This window comes from Chrysemys picta, chromosome 1 (genome assembly GCF_011386835.1).
Source record: "Chrysemys picta bellii isolate R12L10 chromosome 1, ASM1138683v2, whole genome shotgun sequence".
NCBI classification, from domain to species: Eukaryota; Metazoa; Chordata; order Testudines; family Emydidae; genus Chrysemys; species Chrysemys picta.
The window spans coordinates 226,656,193-226,675,580 of record NC_088791.1 but is presented as its reverse complement, the minus strand read 5'-3'; positions in this window follow the sequence as shown (position 1 = coordinate 226,675,580).

Genomic DNA, 19,388 nt, shown 5'->3' with positions numbered 1-19,388 from the left:
ATGTATTGTGGATACAAGCACCATATTGGAAATCCCCACACTATAGAGCTCAACTGTCTATATGCAATGATCAAAATTCTCAGCCAGACCATGGCTCTAATTGGGCTGATCACTAAAATTGCAAAACTTCACTGTTGCTTTAAATTACACGCCTTTGCAAAAGTCCCTTGTTGTGCTTTTATGGGAGCTAGGAGTCACTAGAGCTCAGTGTGCTCTGACCACACCCTCTTCTATTTTTTGGCCAACTTCCTTATACTAGGAAGTGGGGGAAGAAAGGAGTGGCACAGATCTCGTTTGTGTGCCGAGAGACACAACATAATGCTTCCCCAATGGGGAAAATGCAATCAGGAGAGAATGGGGGCCAGGATCTGGCCCTGTGAAGGGGCATGGGTGTGTGTGAATATGAATATACATATATACACAATGGTCACTGTAAAAACTTCCCAAATACATTATCTTCAATAATGCTATAAAGAACTAAACAAAATGTCATCAGTGTTCTAGGAATTCTCTGCAGTTAATGTAGGAAAGTTCAGTGCAGGGAACATCACAAATTCTGGGCTAATTGTATCTGTTTATATTAGACAAAACCAAGAAGTATCTTCTGCATATTTCTATCCTATATACATGGCTAAAACGTGACTTTGAGTCAGAGCCCTCAGCATAAGGCAACAAGGAGCTGCACTGACCCAGAAGGAGCTGTCCGTGGTAGGCACAGTGTGGCCCTCTTCTCCATTTCAGAAATTATATCATCCACGCCTTTCTACATATTGCTTGCTTTGTTGGTAGACGTAGAGAGGGAGACCTCTCCCATATGGGAAGGTTAGCATTGCTGAAGGCAGGGACTGTAATATACAGACAAACCAGCACTTAAAAGGCTATCTGTAGTTAAACCATTGTATCTTTGATATGGAATGCTATCCTAACGTAACTGTTAACTATGTTGGAATTCGTTATTAAAACTGTATGATTCAGTGTTGCCTCAAATTTACTTACATCATAAAATCAGCATTTTAAACAGAACGTGAAACTCGTCATTAACACTAAAAACCTTCAAGTATAATCTGCTAGCTCAACCTGCAAAACTGGGTACATTTATTAACTAGTCAGCTTTGTAGCACATTTACATGAGCCACCTGATCCATCAGGGTTAAAATACAACTTTTCTGATACTGTCCTGATGTAGAGCTATATAAGCCAAATAATTCTTCTGCAGCAGAGATTAACTAGATTATTTGTCATAAAAAGTAAGCTTTTCATCTTGACACTGTTCTAATCAGTCTTCATGTTAAAAAGCATCTTTATACTTGAGGTATTGAACCAGTTCTGGTGTGATATGAGGATTTATGCAATTGTCATCTTATTGTCCATTCCCACTTAAATAGACGGTATCAGCCTACGGGTAGTTCAATAACTAATTTAATCTCCAATTTAATGCCTTTGATGATGTATCAATCACATTGCTTTTAACTTCTGGAGTTGCAAGCATTTTCCCACAGCTTGGTATGCATGCTATTCCCTTAGAAGTCATTCCATTTTACTGTAAATATGCCCACAACATGTGGGCTCATTAACTAGAGGCATAGTGATCCACATATTTGGACCCAAACTTCTCCAGCATTTGGGTGTGTATGGAGCCAGCGCTTCAGTCTGGGACCATCTCTCTCATTAACCCACTTTTTTTCATGAAATCATAGTGAAGAGACACAGCTGTGCCAGCTTCCACACAGCAATCACCACATGCTTTTCCACCATGAGAGCGGATCTAATTTTGGTGTCCTTGCAGCAGAAGGCAAGGGCGAGCTCCGCACACAGTTCAGGGAAGGTGGCTTTGCTCATCCAGAAGTTCTGCAACCACTGCTCATCATCCCATACCTGCATTATGATGTGATCCTACCACTCAGTGTTTGTTTCCTGAGCCCACTAGTGAAGGTCCACCATGTGCAGCTGCTCCATGAACGCCAACATCAATCTTGAATTGTTTCTTTCCAAGGCACACAGCAGGGCAGTCACCGTGGATTCCTGTTCAGATTTGCAGCTCATGAATACGTTGTGTTCATAATGCTCATCACAAGACTGGAGAGCAGTGCAGGATCCATGCTTTCATACAGAAATGGTGGGTGCAAAGTTTGCAGGGGCAATTTAAAATGGCAGAAAACATAGTCGGAAGCCCATGAAATGAAGGGATGGGGAAAACTGCATCCTGGGGTGGTGAGTCCACTCCCATGATGCACTGTGATCCATTCTCAGAACTCCTAGAGGCAAAAGATGATGAGTTGCAGAATGGGATAAAACTACCCCGGTGCACTGCTCTATCTGTCGGTCAGAGAGTACCAACTGTGCACGAGCTCCGCCAACACAAGGAGCCTTGTGTGAACATGCACAAGCAATGTAGTTATAGCAGTTTATAATCATCAATGTAACTTAAGTCGACTTCACTCTGTAGTGTAGTCATGGTGTTAGACTGTAAACTCTTTGGGACAGCGTGAGGGAATTAATGTGGGCCTGAATGGTTCCCACATACCTGTGGGAGAGAGAAATCCAGGTTTAATTAATGATGAAGCCCAGCTGAGGGATGATTATAGACCCAGGAAGTCTGCAGCAGAAAGGGGCTGTAGGGAGAGAGTCTGCAGTCACTCTCTGGGGGCTAGAAGAAGTAGGAAGTGGGAGATAGCAAGGAGTCTGAGAGAGTAGACCTTAGCTGCCAAATACAGGTTCCTGGATTGGAACCTAGAGTAGAATGTGGGCCTGGGTTCCCTTACCAGCCATTAGGAAGGTGGCATAAAGCCCCCTGATATAAGGGGATAAAGACATTCAAAACTCTGAGCCAACAGGCTACATAATCCTTGGCTCCCGGAGCTGGGTCTGAAGATCTGTTGTAAGTCCATTTGACTGTTATTTGATACCCTGGAAGGGATTAAATGGCCAAGTCACAAAGAGGGAGCACCCCAAGTTGTGGAGAGATGGGGGAGAGGTCACAGTATGAGTAACTAATGGGAGGGAGTGCCAAATAGAGGCAAAAGTTAATTCTCAGAGCTGGCCATGAGGAGGTGCTCCTGCGGTGAATGAACCCCTTTACAAACAGGGACCATCTTTTTGTTCTGTCTTTGTAGAGAGCCTAGCACAATGGGATCCTGATCTTTGACTAGGGCTCTCAGGTGCTATCATAATACAAATATTAAATAATAATAGACAGTGGCTGACATTAAAAAGTAAACATTTACAAACACACACGTTGATAATTCTGAATTTATGGAACCCAAGTGTACTTCTCCTATCATTTAATTACTTGTAATTAGCTTCCACCTATGAGAGAGAGAGAGAGAGAAAAGAGATATTCAATGTTATTTTACTATTATGGTTTCCTTCTCAACTACTGAGAAGGATTGAGTATCTTGAAGGGCCTGCAGTCTGGCAGTGTTCCTACATGAGCTGTACTATCCACAGGACATGAATGCAATGCTGTCACACTTCCTCTCCTCCCCCCCCCCCCCCCCGCCAAAAAAAAATTAAGAATATCGGCCATGTCAAAGAATTAAAAATGTGTCTGTTCTTGTCTAGGATGAGTATCTAATTACTAATTTAGATTATTTCACGTTACTTAACATTAATTTAAAATTTTACTAATGTCTTCTGTGAGTAAATTAAGATCTCTATTGATCTTCACCAAAGACAACATGAATGCAATTAAATTTGCATAGTGCTGATGTTGTGGTGAAAATATTTCAGCTTGGTGCTCACTTACACTAAAATCAAATTTTGTCATAATAGCAATGTAAATAATATATAAGATTGGTCCTCTTGGTGTTGCAAGTCCTATCAAAACTAAAATAAATGTTTTTAACTGTGAAAAGAAACTCTCAGCTGCATGAATTCCAAGTACATTTTTTAATACTGTACTATGGTCACTACCTTGAATGAAGGTGGAATAATAGCAAATATGTATATGTTACTAAGTGAAAGTGTAAGATATGTCTCACTACCCTGAACACATACACTTCCTCATAATGCCCCACTTACTTTCCTTAATGGATATTTAGTCAGTGTCTTTTACCAAGCCATTGGCTTGATTTTGAATGAACACATTTCATTAGTCATGCTCAAAACCAGAGCAGCCCAATAATTATAAAAATGCATGAGGGAATTTAGATATAAATCTCTACATGCAAATGGGAGCTGCATTATATGCTCAATTCAAATAATAACACAACTACCTATGTTACTGAAGTGCGGAGATATATCCTGCACTTTAGGCAGAAAGATTTCTGTAAGCTGGAACATACAACATACAATATAGAAGAAATGTCAGTGTACCTTTTTCATCACAGAAGGAACCTAATCAGTCAATTTGCAGTCACTGAGATAATGAACTTTACTTATGCTGATCAAAGGGGCAGTGCTTCACACATAAACCTGGCATTGTACTGAATGATGACATGAAAGTTAACTTCCTAGTGGTCATGAAGGGCAATATACCATCCACCTTTTTCTCCCTGTGAACTGCTGAAAAATAGCATTCAATCCATATCTCTGTAGCTAAGAGTCAACTGCAGTTTCTATTATAATGTTATAATTCAGTGGATTAAAGTTACATGTGTCTGTGAAATTTTAGAGTGAATCTCAGAAATCCAGGTTTTCAAAGTTGAAGAAAAATGGAAGGGGATAAGCTCAGTTGCTTATCTCATCTTAGAAATGCAGAACAAAATCTCTTTAACAAATATTTCTATCTATGATAAAATGTTAATGGGTTTTGGAGAGAAAGAGGCCATCGACTAAATGAGGCAACCTTAAAAGCTGAGGTCTGGCTTGCCATCAATGAACAGTATGGGTCACAACATGTATTGTAAGAGTAACAGTACCCTTGGCCCAAGTTTCTTCTTTCAACTATCATGCTGCTGTCTGGTACAGATTAGACAGTGGGTTTGTGTGCATAAACTCCAGTGTTACAGTGAGCTCTTCTCCACAAAGCTCACTGCAAGTTTGGAGCCTTTCTCGTTGGGCCTACAGCCCATTTCTACTGAAGTAAGTGGCAAAACTCTCATTGACTTCTGTGGATATAGGCCTAGATTCTGAAGAGGTGTTCCCTGGAAGTTGTGTATCTCAGACTCTCTCTGACTGCCATGATTGATTTATGCAGTTTCTAAAAGTATATCGTCTTTGTGTGTGTGCCTTGATTCTTTTTCTGCTGACACACACATGCATCCTGAAAGATGGGGAATGTGCATGCCTCCTCCCATGTCTAGTGAGCACTCAAGAATGACCAATGTCTTCTCATAACTAAGGCAACATTTTAGTCATGGGTATTGTCAGTAAAAGTCATGGACAAGTCACAGGCAGTAAACAAAAATTCATGGCCCGGGGCCTATCCATGACTTGGGCCACCTCCCTCCCCAAGATATAGTACAAGGGTCCTGTGGGTGCTTGGGGGGGCTGCGACTCCTGCTGGTGCTGGGGGGGGGCAGGTGGCGGCACATGGCCTGGTTCTGCAGGGGCAGGGATGGCAGTCTCCCTACCCAGCTCCATGTCTCCCTGGACCCGGTGGCATCCCTCACCTCCTAGGTGCCTGCATGCTGCCTCCTCCCCAAGCACCACTCCGCGGCTCCCATTGGCTGGGAATCGGGGCCAATGGGAGCTGCCAGGGCAGTGCCTGTAGGCAGAGGCAGCACACAGAGCCCCTGGCCATGCCTCCCCATAGGAACCAAGGGATGTCGCCACTTCTGGGGAGCCCCCCTGAGGTAAGCAGCGCCCATGCCCCAATCCCCAACCCTGAGCCCCCCCCACCCAAATCCTTGCTGCTGTTGGGGGGAGATGGCCACTTCAGAAATCACAGAGGTCACAGAAAGTCATGGAAACTCACAGCCTTACTCAGAACCAAGTGTCTATTGTATTTTCCAGACATTTGAATTTTTTTCCACTCCCAGATTCTCTCTTTTTAGAACTCAAAAAGGAAAAAAAACATGAAATCAGCCCCTTTCTGATGATAGCTCCTCCATAACCTCTGTGTTGTGCTAGAAATAAGGGAAATTCTTTGACATTTGGCTTCAGCAACAGGATTGTTATTTGCCTCCCAGAGTCTGTGTATGCATTTGCAATGTAATTAAACCTCAAATAATGAGACTGAAGGGATATATTCTCCATATTCAGAGAGAGAGCTATTAGTCTCCATTTCTAATGTTCATCCCTGAACTCTGATAAATGGTGCTGGCAGAGGAAGCATAGGGGAATTTTTGATAGACAAAACATGTTGCTCATTGCCCCCAGTGGCTAAGTGTAGCAGTCCAGCATATTTAGACTGCAGAAATGATTACAAAATCCAGCGGAGCATGGTGTTTGTATTGTATTCACACTGGGAAGTTATGACACTACAAAATGGAGCAGGTGTAAGAATTCAAATACCAAACTACTAGAAAGAGCAGATAATTGGCAGACTGGGCTTTTGATGCTCAAACAACCAACCTACAGTGCCATTTCTGTAAATGATTCAGTATTCTTAACATTAAACATCTCCATGCTGTTCTATCTAAACAATAGTTTATTTAGTTTAATAATCTTGCAAATGACACGTGAAGAAAGCTAGAACAGGCTCTCTGCATCACATATACACCCGAAAGTGATGGTGATAAATCCAATTACTTAATTTCTACAGTACAATGATTGTGCAGTCTGTCACCAAAGCAGAGAAACTAATGAAAGATTCAGGTAGCACTAAACTGTTACTGTAGCAGGAACTGCATGAATGACAGCAATCTGGAGACGAGGTGGCTCAAATATGTACAGAACAATATCGGTGCTCATTCTTCTGAATTTTGCTGACCCACTGACTCTTTCTTAACAGCATGAAAGTTGTTCTTAAAAGGTGGGATTTTCAAAGGAGTCTAAAGGATTTAGTCGCCAAACTGCCATTGGCTCCTTTGTAAAGTCCAGCCTAAATGACTGATCAAAGGACTCATTTGTTGATGATGGGATATATGTTCAGTTAAAATTTCAAAGTGGTGCTTCTGGAGGGGTCACATGACAGCATGGTTGTTCAGCATACTATACTTGCAGGAAATATATAGTTCTAGCTAGAAGGTCTATGAATAACAATATAGAAAACAAAAGAAGGAAATATTTTAGTAGCTACAGTAAGTTAAAACAGACACCTGAAGCTAAAATGACAAGCTTTGTCTTAAGTTGCCCTCTCACGCACATAGCAGGCAACCTGCAAAAAAAAAAAATGTATTGCTATAGTATATGATAGAAGGTATCTATACTACCTGATTTCTCTGAAAATTTGCAAATTCACTTTACAAGGTCCCCAAGGCAATTGTCTTGGAAGGGTACAACAGGGTTTAGCCACTGTTTCTGAGTGTGGGGGGACCGGAGGAGGAGGAATGTGTGCTGTACACAATTATAGACATAGCTGTCCTGACCTACCTATTACACTACACAAAGCTGCCCATACAATTTATTCCTACTCCTAAATGGTGTAGATTTCATGAGTGGAGTTTGTTATGGGCTGATCACCTCTTTTGCAGTTGTGATCTCAATAGAGGCAATGCGGCTGAAACTCCCATGACACAAAAATATTACCTCATCTATCTTGTCTCTCATATCCTAGGACCAACATGGCTAAGGCAACACTGAAAATAACAAAGAAGCTAACTGTTGGGGTCTTAACCTTTGAACTTGCTCTGTCCTTGATCTAAGAGAACAAAGATTTGTTTCTCTATTGGGCAATATGTAGCTCATCATTTACGTAAGGGATTTGGAAACAGAATATTGTTTGAGGGGCCATTTGGGAAGAATGGGATATATTTCCTCATTTTTGCTTTTGCTGAAAGGTCTAGTTTGTTGCTTCTGTATATGGTGGAAGCAGAACTAAGTAAAAGAACAAGATTTCACTGGATTACCAAGAGAAGAGAATCAGTTCTGTGAAAATTTAACAAGGGCACCTGCAACTTGAGATAGGAGCCCTTGACAGTTTGTAAAAGTAAAAATAAAATAAATTTAATGCTGTTTTTGAAGAACATACTTACCTGTGCCCATTCTTTGGAGGAAGAGGAATGACTATTGTTTTCTCAGTACTTTCTAGAGTCTGGCCTCAGATGTTTTACCTTTACAAGCAGCAATTTAATAGAAAATGGGGGGGGGGGGTATTTTTCTTTTTGTTGTTGTTGGAGGAGAAGCTGTTTTGAAACAGCATATTAATGGGAATCATCATAGTCAAATAAAATCTGAGACCCTCCCACTTGGGTAACATTTTTAAGCAACAATGTATTACAATTTTTGATCTTCGTAACTATATATAACCAAATGGTTCGCGTCTGCAAAATCTCTAGAGACAATGCTATGTACTTTTACGTGTAAGGAAATCGAAACAAAGGTGCTTTAGAAGATCAGATGTTTTTAAAAGGGACTTGCTACACACATGAAATTTGCATTTTCTATTAACCTTCAGTTATACAATGGAGAATCTGTTTAAAAACAATGAAGGGCTCAGTTCAGTTTGGCTGTTTATAAATTTAACCAAAAACCTGGAAGGGAGCAATAGCTGAACCAAAGTCTATTGCTGACTGGTTTATAGAGGGGTAACCTGAAATTGTTGTTGACATTTTTCCAGTCACTGAAGCAGTCACTAGGCTGCATCTCTTAATTGGGCTACCCAAGCCCTTGTCCTCTCTCACACAGCAGTCAGTCCATCCATGCAGCTGCATATATTTCCTGCTGCTGACACTTACCCGGATAAACCAAGAAGCGAGTTTATAGATTTCCTCTTTCAGGGTAATTCACTTAGTTTTCTAGATTGCTGTGAAGCTTTCCAAAATTCTCACAGAACCATTTTTATATAGTGCAGAAAGGTGGAATGATATTATTAGCTTACTGTACCAGCCTGCAACAATTCATTACTGTACAGTCACAGCAATGAGTGCTAGGTCAAACCTGTTGTCTTATTAGAGGTGACAACCATAGGTACAAAAAAAAAAGCATGCAAACCAAATTCAGTTATCAGCATTTTACAGAGAGAATTGTGATCAGACATTGTACATAAAACTAATCCAAAAATATGAGCTGGTGTCTTGGTGTGGTTTTTCTCCCCTCCTTATGTGTGCATAATGTATGTGAATGCCTGCAAATGAAGAGTGTATGTGGCTGAGCCTTAGTGTATGTGGTTAAGCCTTCAGGAGTTTGGCAAAATATTATTTCTCATGCAAAAAAGTGTTTTTTCCCCCTCATGATTAAATGGATGCTCAGGGTAGGACAAAACCACAAACATCATTAGAAATGTTTGTTAAATAAGTGTTTTACCTTGTTAATAGATCTGTTGTTCTGTTCTGCAAATTTAAACAAAAACCATGGCCAGTTGCCTTAGAGACTGGATAGCTTCTGTATATCAGTAAATAATTATGCCTCCTAGGGAATATATAGGAACAACGCAGTTTAGTTATGCATTCAGAACTGCAGTAGGAACACACTCAGCATAAGCGTTGCTCCTCAGAGTTCATTATTATCAATTAACATGGCCTTTCACATCTCCCCTCTACTAATCATCACTTGTAACACAACTCTCCATTGCTGGAAGATTAAGAAGAGAAGAACATAAAATGGCCATACTGGGTCAGACCAAAGATATCCAGTATCCTGTCTTCTGACAGTGGCCAGTGCCAGGTGCCCCAGAGGGAATGAACAGAACAGGTAATCATCAAGGGATCCATCCCCTGTCGCTCATTCCCAGCTTCTGGCTAACAGAGGCTAGGGATCTACATAGAAAATATCATATTGTCTCTGTCTTATTATGTATCCCTTTTTTAATGATTCCCAATATTCTTTTTGTTTTTGTTTTTGACTGCTGCTGTACATTGAGTGGGTATTTTCAGAGAACTATCCACAATGACTCCAAGATCTCTTTCTTGAGTGGTAACAGCTAATTTAGATCCCATCATTTTATATGTATAGTTGGGATTATGTTTTCCAATGTGCATTACTTTGCATTTATCAACATTGAATTTCATCTGCCATTTTGTTGCCCAGTCACCTAGTTTTGAGAGATCTCTTTGTAGTCTGCCTTGGACTTAAATATCTTGTTTAGTTTTATATCATCTGCAGATTTTGCCGCCTCACTGTTTACCCCGTTTTCCATATCATTTATGAATATGTTGAACAGGACTCGTCCCAGTAGAGATCCCTGGAGGACACCACTATTTACCTCTCTCCATTCTGAAAACTGACCTTTTATTTCTACCCTTTGTTTTCTATCTTTTAACCAGTTACCAATCCATGAGAGCACCTTCCCCTTATCCCATGACAGCTCACTTCGCTTAAGAGCCTTTGGTGAGGAAATTTGTCAAAGACTTTCTGAAAATCGAAGTACACTATATCCACTGGATCTTCCTTGTCCATATTCTTGTTGACCCCCTCAAAGAATTCTAATAGATTGGCGAGCATGGTTTTCCCTTTACAAAAACCATGTTGATTCTTCCCCAACAAATTATTTTCATCTATATGTCTGACAATATTGTTCTTTACTATAGTTTCAACCAGTTTGCCCGGTACAGAAGTCAGGCTTACCAGCCTGTAATTGCCAGGATCACCTCTGGATCCCTTTTTAAAAATGGACATCACATTAGCTATCCTCCAGTCATTTGATACAGAAGCTGATTTAAATGACAGGTTACAGTCTACAGTTAGTAGTTGTGCAATTTCACATTTGAGTTCCTTCAGAATGCTTGGGTGAATACCATCCGGTCCTGGTAACTTATTACTGTTTAGTTTATCAATTTTTTCCAAATCCTCCTCTAATGACACCTCAATCTGGGACAGTTCCTCAGATTTGTCACATAAAATGAATGGCTCAGGTTTGGGAATCTCCCTCACATCCTCGACTGTGAAGACCGATGCAAAGAATTCATTTAGTTTCTCCACAATAGCCTTATCATCCTTGAGTGCTCCTTTAGCATCTCGGTCGTCCAGCGGCCCCACTGGTTGTTTAGCAGGCTTCCTGCTTCTGATGTCATTAAACAAATGTTTTGCTATTACATTTTGAGTCCTTGGCTAGCTGTTCTTCAAATTCTTTTTTGGGCTTCCTAATTATATTTTTATACTTCATTTGCCAGAGTGTATGCTCCTTTCTATTTCCTCACTAGGATTTCACTTCCACTTTTTAAAGGATGCCTTTTTGCCTCTCACTGCTTCTTTTACTTTGTTGTTTAGCCACAGTGGCACTTTCTTGGTTCTCTTTAATTTGGGGTATACATTTAAGTTGGGCCTCTATTATGGTGTCTTTAAATTTTTTCCATGCAGCTTGCAGCGCAGTACCTTTTAATTTCTGTTTAACTAACTTCCTCATTTTTGTGTACTCCCCCTTTCTGAAATTAAATGCTACCATGTTGGGCTGCTGTGGTGTTTTCCCCACCACAGGGATGTTAAATTTAATTATATTATCGTCACTATTACCAAGCGGTCCAGCTATATGCACCTCTTGGACCTGATCCTGTGCTCCACTTAGGACTAAATAAAGAATTGCCTCGCCTCTTGTGGGTTCCAGAAGTAGCTGCTCCAAGAAGCAGTCATTTAAGGTCTCAAGAAACTTTATTTATGCATCCCATCCTGGGGTGACATGTACCCAGTCAATATGGGGATAGTTGAAATCCCCCATTATTACTGAGTTTTTTATTTTAATAGCCTCTCAAATCTCCCTGAGCATTTTAGAGTCACTATCACCATCCTTGTCAGGTATCCCCTCCCTGGCCCGGCCCAGCCCAGGCCCGCCAGAACTGCCGCGTCCGGGGAGAGGAGACCCTGCCCTAGCCTGGCCCAGTCCCACTGGAGCTGCCGTGGCCAGGGAGAGGCCCCCTCACCTGGCCTGGCTCATCCCTGACCCCACCTCAGAACTTGCACCCCCCTGCACCTCAACCCTCTGCCCCAGCCCTGAACCCTTTCCCCCACCCTGAACCCCTCATCCCCAGCCCCACCCCAGAGCCCACACCCCTTGCCAGAGCCATCAACCCCCACATCCCAACACTGTGCCTTAGTGCTGAGCTCCCTCCTGTACCCCAATCCCTTCATTCCCAACCCCATCCCGGAGCCGTCCCCCCCAACGCTCTGCCCCAGCCCTGAGTCCCCTCTCACACTCTGAACCCCTTGGCCCCACCCCCACCATACATCACCTCCATATTGATGCACATAACAAAACTGATTCCGCACATGGATGTAAAAAAATAGAGGGAATACTGGTTGAAGGTCTATTCTCTTCCCTGGTCTGCCAACAAGTGAGTTGTTCTGCTCCCTTTTTAAGATGATGTTTTTTAATTGCAAACGCTGGAAAAACAAATCTGCTTCTGAAACAAGGCACTGAGTGGATATCACTGTGGTTTTTCATGGTAAGATCTGCATTATAACAGGACCATTGAAGGTGTACTAAGTCTTAAGAACTCTGATATACTGTCAGTAGAAGTGTCTTGTTTAAAATAGCAATGCAAATGGGGTTTTTTTTATTAGCAATGTCATTATCAGGCTTCATACATTTTTGTCACTAATACCTTTATCAGGCTTGATACATTCTCAATGGAATACATTTTTCTGCTGAAATATTTAAAACAATTAAATGCTTCAGTGTGGGATTATATTTTTAATCAACACACTTTTGTAACAAAGAAAAAATATATACACATTAAATAAGACTCAATACAGCTCTTAGGTTTAACTACAAACGATTTTGCATGTCCTAATTTAATCCAGGAATGCACCAATATTTTAACTAGCTAGATGGACAAATATCAATATCAAAAGTCTGAAGTTTGGGTTGTAGAAGTATCTAATAACAATTCAAGTTATCTACAAATTTGGCCTAAAAATCTTGTAAATACAGGACTTCCTTGTGAGACTTCCAATATTTTCTACATTCTCATGAAACCAGAAACACACACATACCATCTTTCTTGTAATATCACTCATGCTTTCAGACCATTGGTGCACAAAAAGGAATACATATTTATTTTAAGTCATTTAGGCCAATGTATCACTCACATTTTACAACAAGAACAAGTTACAATGAAGGTCAAAATTATTATTTGTTTAAGGTGCCTTTAAACACTTAAACAAATGGCCTGATTTGCAAAAGTCCTGAGCAATCAGAATCTAACATTGGCTTTAGAAGCAGGGATATTCAGAAGTGCTCATCATTGGCCTGGCTTTGCTCCTATTGAAGTCAGCGGGAATAGAGTTAGAGCAATGCTGAACACTCTTAAATTCTACCACAGAAGCTGACATATGGATTTAGGAGCCTAAGTTTAGGCACCTATATTTGAAAAATTTGCCTTAGTTTTTATAAATAATTAATATTTTAATATCTTATACTTGAACCGATGGTCTTTTATCGATCCTTATAAGCAGTGAAGGTTTGAATAGATAGAATTAGGGGATGTATTACCATTTCAGCCTGAGACCTGGAATATTTTGTACTTGTGATTCCTTAAATGTATCTCTATTTACATTCTTTTTCTTGTGGTCTGTGTTCAAGCTGCAGACACCAGGATTACATTGACACAGACTCACTGTTAAATGAACATAATACTCAATTCAGTCTTTGTCACAGATCTTGCATGCAGACATTGCAAATGATCTCTCTGAAGCAGGCAAAAATTAAAAGAATACTGCTAAGTCTATTCAAGCAAGTAAATCAAGGGAACATTCACTCATTTTTCAGAGGTATTGGATTAAAGAAAAAATAATTTTCCACCTTTAAAAAATAGTTCTTACATTCTCTACAATGCTTTTTTCCTTTAACAAACAGCACATTCTAAACTAAGGGTTTTACATTCAAGATTTAATTATTGCACCTTGTTCAACAATTAAAAGGTAACTGCAGAAGAGACATTGTGGCATGTCACAATTAACCACGGATTTTACAATAGTGGTTTTTGCTCTATATTTTGTCTTTGTAATGATGGTAGCAATACTAGGAAGAGAAATTTCGTTTAAATAGAGGTGGCTAACCTTTAACACAGACAGCTTTCATCTTCTTAAATTAAATCAAATCAAATCTTTATGCAACTAGAGAATTAAGCATAGCACTATGTTTTCTTGGCTATGAAAGATAATGACAGCACTATGGTGCCTAATGAAGTAATCAAAGGACTTTGACTTACACACATGTAGCTTTTTTATCATGGATCTTTTATGCCTGTGGAGACAGGTGTGCTGACCACCTAAAAGCTTTTGCTCTAAAAGCCTTCAAATTACAGTCACAAGCAGACAACTTCAATGAATGAGGGTTAGCACCATGCACATCATCACCAATGGCATAGAGTAAATACATAGTAACTGGAAAACATTTCCTTTCCATGTTTGAAAGTAACTTGGAATTTTGCTGTGTACATGATACATTTGAAGGACATACAAGATCAGTCTCTCATGTTCTGCTTCTAGAAGAGAACTGTTGCAATTAGTTAACTATGGTTATATCTTGCATGTTTTCCCTGCTATTGATGTTCTGCGGTTTTAGGGCTGACGTTGATGCCTGCAACATCATCACTAACACTTTGTAGCCCAGGCCTGTCCAGCTGCAGAAAGAGGAATCTGTATTTCCTATGACCAGAGGCAGAACTTCTAGTACAGAACACCATCATATTCTACAGTCAGCTATATGTAATACCATAGAATATTAATATTTATTTTAATTATATAATTAATATAGCTGTCTGTCCAACATGATGGTGCCAACAGATACATGGAACATTCAAATGAAATTATCAAGCAGTCAGGAATGTGGATCTGGGACATTAACACCACTGATGAATGGTACAGGAAAGGTAGATTAAATGTTGATGTTCACCCTCTCTCAGAATACTTGGGTCAGAGGACATGAATGAATTTAAAATTGATGAAAGGATGGATTTTTCCCACAAAACAAATGATTAAACAGTTGGAACTCATTGTCAGCCTGATCATTGAAGTCAATGGCTTATAATGATTCAAAAAAGGCTTGGACATATATAACAGGGATATCCAGAGTTGTTATAGTAACTATTAAACAAAATAATAGTTTGGGAAGGGATATAAACCTTCCTATTCCAGGACATAAGCAAATCACTAGCTACATAGGATTAGGAAGAAATATTGCATAGGGGGAGTTTATCCCATAACCATCTACTGCAGGGTTACTCGAACCACCCTCTGTTGGTACTGGCCAACAGTACCAACCAACAGTTGGTACTGGCCACTGCTGCAGACGGGATACTAGATTAGATGGACCAGTGGTTTTATCCAGCACTGCAATTTCTATAGTCCTGTTAACTTATTTTAGAAACTGTAGGAAGAAAATAAGGAGAAAGATCTATGATTTCCAATTAGCTCGATAGAATTAAAAAAACACAGAGCTTTTCTTTCATCATGATTTCATATTATCTAGGCAAACAATTTTGCAACTCTTTTTCCTCCTGTTCTTTCCTACTTCCCTTTCCCCAAAGGATATGTCTTCAGCCCTGCTCCTCACTCTTTCACAAGGCACAGACCATCTCAAATCTCTCCCACCCAGCTATCATTTGAGATCCTGTTAAGATCTTAGTCTTTCTTGCACATGTACAAACTTGCACCTGGATTTTGTAAGTGCCAACACCTGCATGAACAGTGTGAGCATTCTAACACAGTGGATTTGGTGGGTGCAAATTTCCACACCTGTTTGCAAACAGGTGTTACAATATTTAAAAGGCTCGTGCATATATTACACATTTTCAGTGTGTGCACATGTGGAGGCTGGGGAGAGCTTTGGCTGAAAGTTCCCTCCTAAACTCTAAAGGGCCCGAGTCACAAAGTTCAGATCAAACCCAGGTCCAGACTTCACCCAGCTTCCAAATAGCATGCATATATGTGTATATATACATTTTCTCTTTCATTCTCTCTCTTTCTATTGGTATTCAGATATCTTTGGTAAATTTTCATAGATTTTTGTCCTGTGCTGTTCACCTTCAGGATCTATGAGGTTTTGATGGTTTACTTCCCGGCCGTCGTCGGCAATCCTTCGAGGTCGAAGATGATCTCTTTCACACGTTTTATATTTCAAGGGTCCTTTGGTGACTGAAGAGACCAATCCTTGAGCCACAGGCTCATTGGCAAACATTGCAGGTGGTGTCGGAAGACAGTGTTGGGCCGTGATTGCTGCATGACAGTTGTCTTTCTTTCTTTTCTGGTGTTTTTCTGTGACCAGGGCAAGACGATTTTCCTCAAAAGTGGACATTAGCTCTCTGACAAGTCTTCGCCAGTTACCCCTATCCTGGACTGCTGTCTTCCACTGTGTGGTGTCGATGCCACATCTCTTGATGTTTATCTTGAGGGTGACTTTAAAGCATTTCTTTTGGCCTCCCCATTTCCTTTCTCCTTTGGTGAGCTGGGCATACAACAGTTGTTTTGGTAAGCATACATCAAGCAGGCGCACACAGTACCCACTCCACCTCAGCTGGTGTTGGATAATCAGGCCTCAACACTGAAGATGTTGGCCTCTGTGAGGACACTGACATTAGTGCAATGGTCCTCCCACTTTATGTTGAGGATCTTCCGAGGAAAGTGCTGGTGCTGGTGTTCTAGGTTTTTCAGGTGTTTTCTGTAGGTCACCCGAGTCTCACAGCTGTAGAGGAGCGTTGGGATTAATTTACCACCGCTTTGTAAACTAAAAGTCTTGTATGTGTTCTGATGTTATGATTGTTGAACACCCAGTGAGACAGTCTGCCAAAGGCAAGGCTGGTACAGCCAATTCTGTGCTGAATCTGTCCTCTGTACAAGATGGCTGCCAAGATAGGCCATATTTTCTACATTTTCCAGTTCTTCTTTGTCAATGTAGATCTTCCTTGCTGGGTCTGATGATTGACGGGGGTTTGGCTGGTAGATAACTTTTGTTTTGCTAATGTTCAGAGTTAGCCCTAGGCTTTTATAAGCTTCAGAGAAGCAATTAGAGGCTGTTTGTAGATCCCCCTTTGAGTGTGCAACTAAAGCACAATCAACTATGTATTGGAGTTGGATTATTGTTGCCAATATTACTTTAGTTGTGGCATGGAGATGAGAAAGGTTGAAGAGGTTGTCGTCAATCCAATATTGGATGTCAATGGGTTAATGTTTTCATAGCTGCTAAGAAAATGGAGAAAAGGGTGGGTGCCAGTACACAACCTTGTTTTACACCAATTCGGATGACAAATGGCTCAGAGGTAGAGCCACTGCACAGGATGGAGGCAGTCATCTGGTCATGGAGGAATCTTACAATGGTGATAAATTTGCTTGAGCAGCCAAACTTTCACATGATTTTCCACAGAGCCTCAAAGTTGACAGAGTTGAAGGCTTTGGTCAGATTGATAAAGGCCATATACAGCTCCTGGTGTTGTTCTTGACATTTTTCATGGATCTTTCTGGCTGCAAAAATCATGTCGGTTGTGCCTCGTGATGGTCTGAAGCCGCACTGGGACTCTGGAAGTACTTCCTCTGCAAGAGGGAGCAGGCGATTCAATAAGATTCTAGAAAGAATCTTCCCAGCGATGGGGAGGAGGGTAATGCCTTGATAGTTGCCACAGTTGTCCCTGTCTCCCTGTTTGAAAATGGTGAAGATGTTAGCATTATGTATGTTGGCAGGGATTTCTTCGGTGCACCAGCTTTTGAGGAGCAGCAAGTGAAACTTGTTAGTCAGTGTTTCTCCCTCCACTTTCAGTTCTTCAGCTAGTATGCCATCGGGACCTGGTGCTTTATTGTTCTTCATTTGTTTCATTACTTCGAAGAACTCCTCAGGTGTTGATGAGTTGGCAAGAGTTTCCCAGATTGGGTGCTGGGGGATATAGTCGATGGTGTCATCAGTCTCAAATTTAGAAGCTTTTGATCGTGTTCCTTCCAGCACTATTTAATGGATTCATTATCTTTGAAGGGTACTACCATCTTTGGATCTCAGAGGTCTGAGGCCACATGAGCTTGGTCCATACAGGGTCTTTGTCTCACAAAAAAAACTCCACATATCATGTCTGTCAGCGAATGTTTGCATTTCTTTTGCTTTGTCTTCGCACCATTTGTTTTTGATTTCTTGGATCCTCCTTTGAAACTCAGCTTTGAGTTGATGGAAAGAGTTCTGCTTCTGACTGGATAGTGGTCATTTTTGCCAGTCGCAGAAAGCTTTTCTCTTCTAGTCCTAAAGGGCTGCAATCTCAATGTTGTTGTTGTCAAATGCCAGTCCTGATGGCAGTAGGTAGCAAGGCCAATGGATTCCTCGCAAACCTCATGCATGGTCTGTTTCAGGGTTTCCCAGTCTTCTTTCACACTTATGTTGTCATTTCTAGGTGTGCATATGGCCAGCTTTTCACTGAGGAGTGTTTGGAAGTTCTCTTGCTGTACTGAGGACTGAAGTCTTTAGATGTTGTAATGCCATCTGTATGATTTGGATTGCTTTCTATGTTTTGGTGCAATCCTGATGGACATGACGGTCCTCACCAGGTGGTGGTCAGTCTAGTAATCATCGGCTCCTCTCATGACATGGGTGATTTGGACATCTCTTAAATCCTGTATTCTTAAAATGACAGTCTAGGAGGTGCCACTGTTTTAAGCGGGGGTGTTGCCAAGTTGTTTTGTACTTGTTGCTTTGTTTGAAGATTGTGTTTGTGATCACAAGATTATGCTCTGCACATTTGCTGAGTAGAAGGATGCCATTGGAAGTGGTCTTGCCCACTTCTTCCTTCCCAATGGTGGTACTCTATATGTTAGAATCTCAGCCAACGCTTGCATTAATGTCCCCGAAGAGGATTATCTTATCTATTTTTGAATGGATGACAAAATTTTATTAAGGTCAGTATAGAAGGATTCTTTCTGTTCTTCAACATCAAGAGTTGGTGCATATGCACTGATGATAATGGCAAATGACTTATTGACCAATTGAATGCAGCGGTCATAAGGTGCTCATTGATTCTGACAGGTATCTCACTCAGGAGGTTGAGTAGAAGGTTTTTGATTGCAAAGCCAACACCGTGTATTCGCCTGTCACTTGCTGGTTTTCCTTTCCAGAAGAAAGTGTAACCCCTGCCCTCTTACCTCAAGTGGCCTTCATCTGCACGTCTTGTTTCACTGAGAGCAGTGGTGTTGATGTTGTACCTTGAGAGTCTCAAACAACAATTGCTTTTCTGTGTTTAGGACTTTCACTTTTTGATTTGGCTAGTAGGGTACGGACATTCCAAGTTGCAAGAAACATATTTGTTTTTCGACTTCATTGGGAGTGAACCCTTTGGACATGGTTATCCAGTCAGGTATGGTGGGATAGCCTACATCTGGGGCACTTTTTCTAACCCCTTCCCATATGGGGTGAGCAGAGGGGTTCCTAAAAAGGCCTGCTCAGTTATGACTGCTGCTTCCAAAAATGCCCCCAATCCCACCCAGTTCAGGGGCACATGATG